The sequence below is a fragment of the Pinus tabuliformis genome, chromosome 3_2, assembly GCF_031772625.1.
Source record: "Pinus tabuliformis cultivar Carrire ecotype Pingquan chromosome 3_2, CPIR1, whole genome shotgun sequence".
In the NCBI taxonomy this organism is placed as follows: domain Eukaryota; kingdom Viridiplantae; phylum Streptophyta; class Pinopsida; order Pinales; family Pinaceae; genus Pinus; species Pinus tabuliformis.
The window spans coordinates 886276270-886283217 of NC_142302.1; positions in this window are offsets into that span (position 1 = coordinate 886276270).

The window sequence follows — 6948 nt, forward strand, 5'->3', positions numbered from 1 at the left end:
ACAACTTTGTCCCATTCATAGCCAACATCAATCATGCTCAAGAAATGTATGAAGCCTTGTCAAAGTTATTCACTATTAAGAACATTGGTCAAATAACAAGTTTGAAGAATGAGCTAAGGACCACAAAGATGACTAAAGAAGACATAGTGGCCTCCTCCTTTATGAATATAGCAAGAATCAGGGATGATCTTTTGGCCATTGATGAAATTGTTCCAAGACAAAGCACTTGTGATCACTGCTCTATTAAGATTGCCACCTACTTGGGGTGCATTTTGCTATAGGACTTGTTGTGGAGGTAAATCCTCTCTGCAAACAGAGGCGATCCCTACTAGTCCAAACAAGGTCTAGCAACAATCAAACAACGCTAACACGCAGGTTCCTAATTACAAATAAAAGACCAATGATGAAGGCCTACCTGGATCCCAACGCTAATACTTGTAGAAGAGTTGAAGCTCCCATTCCTTTGCTTCGACTGGTCACAATCCTCACGATCCTCATGCACGGACACCTGCACATGCAAAGAACGATACAAACACAAGCATAAAATCCAGTAGATGTAACTATATATCAGTCAGAAAGGATATAACTCAAACATCATCATAAAGACAATAAGAGTGGAACCATAATGATAGTCGTCTATTATTAATAAACAAAGAAGAACACAACCATAGTTCTGATGTCAAATCCTTCTCAAGAGGGTCTAGCCAGCAAGTCTCTCAAGCATTCACGCTTGGAGGTAGATCTCCCAAAACAAAAGCTCTCTCTCACACAAGTTTACACAAGAAAGAAACACTTCACAACCTTCCTTAAACTCTCTAGCTATCCCACACTTGTCACACCAGCTACCTATCAAGCTCACACACTAGCAGCAACACTCCAAGCACTATGAATTCCAAACTAGCTGCTCATGGCAATGGTAGAGGCTTAAATAGGAGAAGGAGTCTCCATGAATGGTGGGAGGATGAGCTTATCTCCAAGGAAGGTGGCTCAAATGACAAAACAGACATGCCAGAGAAGGGAGGGCGACATTTACAAGGCCAACAACCAGGTCTGGAGTCATCTGGAAGGCCGACTGTTAGAACAAACTCGCCCAAACTGGATCAGCGCGGGTTCATAACTGCACTGGAGCGCTGACATCGCTGCTGAATAACAAAGAAAGTCATATCAGCGCGATCAGATATAAATAACAGACGCGCTGTCTCATGAAATTCGACCAGCGCGGGAATCACGTGTACTTCCGCGCTGGCAGCGCATTAGGTCTGTTTTGGAGCGCTCATCAGCGCGTTTATTTTGACAACAGTCGCGATGATAGCAAAAACTTTGGCAAAGTGGGTCATTTGGCAACATTAGAGAGCATGAGCATGATTAATTTGGACTCATGACACAGTAGGAAGACTGGTAGGAAGACAGTGACAAATTACTGTGTAACAGATGCCCCCTAAAGCATGAAGCCCGAGAGAGTGGGAGGGGTGAAATGCTTTACGAAACTGGCTGAACTGGAACACCACCAGGAAGAACCTGCACGTATGTACAACTGATATCTCTGATAATCAATTACATGTAGTCTAGGCATGGGCGCAGCCATCCAAAAGACATACGAAAGAGGCCTGTGGTATGGACGCAACCACCCAGCTAATGAGACCGTGATGACAGTAAAGGTATGGTCACAGCCATCCATGAAGACTCAGGTATGGGCACAACCATCCATCAATGAGTCATGTAATGATCATGATAATCCACAACCGCAACCTGGATCTCAAGGGACAAAATCCAAGGTCTTGCGCTCCATCTCGACCCGAACAAAGTACAAGTTCAAACATGTGAATAGGAGAGTTGAAGTCGAACATACAAGAACATCGTCTGATTACCAGTCAATGATGAAAACTGTTAACAGATGCGAGAGGTACCACCAATAATGACAATGGTCCTCAAGGTACTATAGGTACAATCTACGATGTGTGAATCAATGAGCTGGCGTCGAACACCTGCAGAATCGTTCGATCGGAGGCCAATGATGAAAACCTCGCATCGAACATGAAGAACCTGCCATTGAGGCATGTAGGCTCCAAGACACCTGAAGGGAATCTCTAAGTCAACTTCCTGGATAATTAGCTGAAGTCGACAGGAAGTGACCTTGATCGAAGGCAGGCCATAATGTTTCCCACATCATCGACACGAGACAGAGATAAGATATTTTGTGTGAGGTATCAGAGGGAGGTTGAGTATTCTTGCAGAGGTCAACTTCTCTTGAACATATCGGCGGCACGACAGTGGACTTGGCAGTATTTGACATTAAATGATCAAGGGTCATGGTGACAAGGCAATGAGCAGATGAGAGGTCAAACATGATAACCCAAACCCACGGAAGCCAATGTAAAACAAGATGAGAGGTTCCCACCTAGACACGAATGCAGACAAGTGCCACGTTCAAGAGCGACATATTGCCGACACAACAATGATTATGATTCTATTTTCCCCACCATTTCTGGCGAGTACCCTGATTATTTTTTAATGACAAGCTTGACGGGGATAGCATATGCTTGGAAGGCGTCATTTTGACAGAATCCGATGTCATTAAGTTTTAACGAGTCTGACAAAGGAAGAACTCGGCGTCTTATCCTGTTTAGAGAGTCTGAAAAGACAGCAGAAAAGTGAACTCTGGGGGGGTCCTTTTTCGTAAAGTTGTGTCTCTCGAGCCCGAAAAAGTATAAAACAATGCTCGAAAGAACCACCCGACCATTATGATCGAGGAGTACTTTTCGTAAGTAGTGACTTCGACCCAAAAAAGTAAAAAAGCGGTCAGAAGTACGTCATTTTGTAGCCGTTAACGAAGCTGAAACGACAAGGGTCCGACGATCTTTTCATCTTTACACGGTCGGAAAAGAGTTTAAAGACAACCGCCTCTTACTTTTTTTAACGAGTTGAGAGGGGGACTTGGCTATCTTTTCTTATTTAGATGGTTAGAAAAGAGCTCAAAGCAGACCTCCATTTTTATTCTCTTTAACGAGTCAAAAAAGGGAAAATACTCAGCAATCTTTTCATATTTTACGAGTCAGAAAAGAGCTTAAAGGTGACTCATCCTAGAGGAACGAGTGGTATAAAGGGTAGCAACTGGTTCCCGCAATGGTGGAACTGCTCAAAACATGTAATGGTCAAGAGGCTGGCTAACAAAACCACTCATAACTGCGGTCCCTCGGGAAAGGTAAAACAACCAAGTGAAAGCATATGATCAGCCAAAGAGATGGTGGTGATGGAATGAAAGCAACCAAGGCTCATCTAGCAGAATTTAGCAGATAAAGACAACAATCACGAGATGTAAAATGGGTATGGGTTCATATTTACACAAGCTTGAACCATGGAGAACTCTGCTTGGATTTTGTTTCATGTTTACACAAGCTTGAAACGAAAAACTATGCTTGTTATAAGTTCGCATGCCCCCAGCATAATGACACAAAACGAGGTACATGCCCCCCAAGCTTCATTGCATTCAACAAAGTGGATGGAATGAAGGTTCACTCTCGAGATCTATGAAAGGCTCGACTTGTATTTTACGAGATCTTAATCAAAAGACCCGATTTGGAAAGGGAGTTCTTTCATTTTTGGATGAGGTTTACACAGTAAAAGAACTATCCTCATAACCCTTGTTTCATTTTTTAACGAGCTTGACACAAGATCAGGAACTATGCTCGAACACTTTGTTTCGTTTTTTAACGAGGTCGTCACAAGATCAAAACTATCCTCGGCCAGATCCAGTTTCATTTTTTAAGGAGCTTGACACAGGAAAGGAACTATGCTCCGAACGAACTTCATCATAATGAACAGGAAGTCGTTTCTTCCAAGGGTGTCACTCCCAGTGGAAGGACAACATCTTGGAAGTCAGGGCCCAATGCCCCCAGGACATCATGCATGACGGCATCATCATGGGATACAGGCACGGGGTAGGTAGCCACGTAGTTGACCTGCGGTGGGGCAGACACAACCGGTGGGTAAAAACCAGGAGGGGGTGGCAGTTGCACAGGAGGCACCGGGGGACTAAAGAATGATAATTGATCTATAGTCATGATTCTTCCATTGTGTGGAAAGCAAACCACACGGAAAAGCGAAGAGACAAGGGCCCCCATGGCATAAACATAGTCACGATCAAGGAGAAGACTGAAATCTAAAGCACATTGGATAACTAGCACGTCCATATAGACGGTTTTTCCTCCCAAAGTAATAGGAAACTTCGGGAGGACCCCTAGAGGTTGACTGGTTCCCCCGTCAAATGCTAACAGATTCTGTGCGACCGGCCCAAGCTGCGGGGAACCTAAAGCTTGCCAAGTAGTGGACGGCATAAGACTGACAGAAGCACCTTCATCCAAAACAGTGCCAGGTATTGCCTTAGCACAGGCATGTACTGTAATCTGGAAAGGCACATTGGATGGAAGGCGGAAGGCAGTTAGGTAATTCCAATCGAAGGAAGCGACCAGACTACTTGGTGGGGGAATCGTATGATTGCCCCCATGCTCTAAAGGAACCGAAGGAGGACTTTCGGGAGTAGCTGGGATAGGAGAGTCATTTCCGGATTCAGGAGAATCTGAGGAGATGAGAAGAAAATGAGCAGCAGAATCATGATGCTTCTCTGGAACAGAGTAATCAACAGGTGGTGAACCCAAGTCAACACTCTCTCCGACCAATGGTTGGTCTGGAGCAGGCTTGGCACAGCCTGGTTCGGGAAGAGGAACCTGGACAAGAGAAGAATCTAAGTCAATCTCTTTGTCAATAGGGAGAGGGTTTGAAGAGAGCCTCTGATAACCAACAGGAAGTTGGGGTGAAGAAGCTGTAAGACTTTCCAAAACAGTGGAAGCTTTATCCATGAGCGGACAAAGGTGAAGGGGATGATTGCCCTCACATAGTCTACAGGGGATTCGAATCTTCCCTTTCTTCTGAATGTTGTCACTTGATAGGGTGGCATCGCCATGAACTTCAGAGGACGATGAGGGACGAGCCAGATCGCGAGACCATACTTCAAGGATCCTGGGAATGCCAGGACAATCACGAAGAAGGTGGTCATCCTTGCACAATCTACAAGGAAATTTGACCTTTCGCCGAGGAGCAGAAGGTGGCTCGACTTGAGTTGGATTTGGAGCAGTCACTGCACTTTTAGCCTCTCGCTGATGAGACTTCTTCTTCTTCTTCTTAGCCACCTGGTTACTTGAATCCAGGCTTTCACCAGGCGAAGTAGAAGATGAGGATGTAGAAACAGGCGAAGAAGGGGAGAGGTCCACCTTAGAATCAACATGATGTTGTTCGGGTGGAGGAACTAATTGACCAGCAGTTGAGACGGTAGGGACCAGAGAGGTTGAGAACAACCAAACAGGCAACCCAACAGTTAACCCAGGAAGGGACAACGTTGCCATGTAAGGAGCACCAACATTTCCTAAAGGAGGGAAATGACCAGGATTCCCATCAGAGGGGATGCCTGGGTTGGTAAACTCCGGAAAAGTTGCCATCACAGACGAGAAATAACCCTACTCAAACTAATCCAAACAAGATCTAACCGGGTAGATGTGAACGTGGTCGAATAAATTTTAAGACGCAAGGACATAACTTGACCTTTTCATTTTTTAAGAGTCGAGAAAAGGACAAAAAGATGACTTTAGTCACCTTCCAATGTTTAATGAGCCTGAAGTGACAAGTGCTCAGATGAGCCTTTTCTTTTAGGGAGTCTGAAAAGGATCAAAAGTGACTACTCAGGAGAGCTAGGCAAAAGGTTTAACAGACAATCTGTAAAACTGCATATACACCTTGGCAGTCATATGAAAACCAAGGACTTTCTGTACGGCAGTCAATCTTCCCGAATGCTGTGTTCGGTGTGTTACGGCTTGTAAGGCGGTAGACACGGCTTCTTGTGGATAAAGGATGATAACCTAGTGGGGTCTCCCCATATACTCGATGGTACGTGGGAGCTCAAGTCCGTGCTAGACCACTTGTTGCGTCACGGAAGGAGGAATCACCCAACCTTAAGTGAAACAAAAGTGACTAGGTTTAACGACGCCGGAGCACGTCTCTAGCCTAGACCTCTAAACAGTGAGCGTTATGTTCCAATGCGTTTTTAAGTTCATTCAGTTCATTTTACGGTTGATCTTGAATTAGGTTTCGGTTTTCAGGCCCTACCATATGAAATCTCTCAAAATTGCCTAAATGCAAACTATATGCCAAAATATGTCATTCCATTCGATGAATGCTAATTACGAGAGAGTTAGAAGGCTTTCACACAAACGAAATGATCACAAAACAACAAACAGCTTCTCTAATGCAGCTAATGGAAATTCACAAACTTTTCTTTAAGATCACTAATCATTAATCAAAATGAAAAGCTTCTAGTTCTCATTAACCAATACAAAGCAAAAGAGATTTTTTTTTTGTTGATGGCAAAGTGCATTAAACAAACTTTTGAGAAATAATAACAAACAAATGTGAAAAGAACCGGTTGACCCCAAACAACTGTGATCCGTGTCCGGGTAGTGAGAAGTAATCGAAACAATGTGAAGACTGGTTCAATAACAATCACCTAAACAACCAAGCAAAAGCAAGCAAAGAGGAAGGTTTCACAAAACCAAAAGCAAGCAGTAAACGAACCTTTGTAAGCGAGTAACCAAGCAAAGCTGATCCAAAGAAATTGGAATGACAAAACTAGGTCACAAGACACAAAAAGCAAGATTCGCTCAACAAGACTTCACAAGAAAGTGCTTCAATCTTCAGACAATGAAAATCAAGTCATAAACCAAGTGAAAACAGCAGGGGATAGCAAAACCAACAGGCTCAGGAGGCAGAATTGAAGAAATTCAATTCTACAGGTATCAGCGCGGGTGATACACAACAACAATGCGCTGATCAGAAACCACGCGTAGCAACAAAGCGCTGTCAGCGCGGAAGTACACGGCTTAACCGCGCTGGTCCGATTTT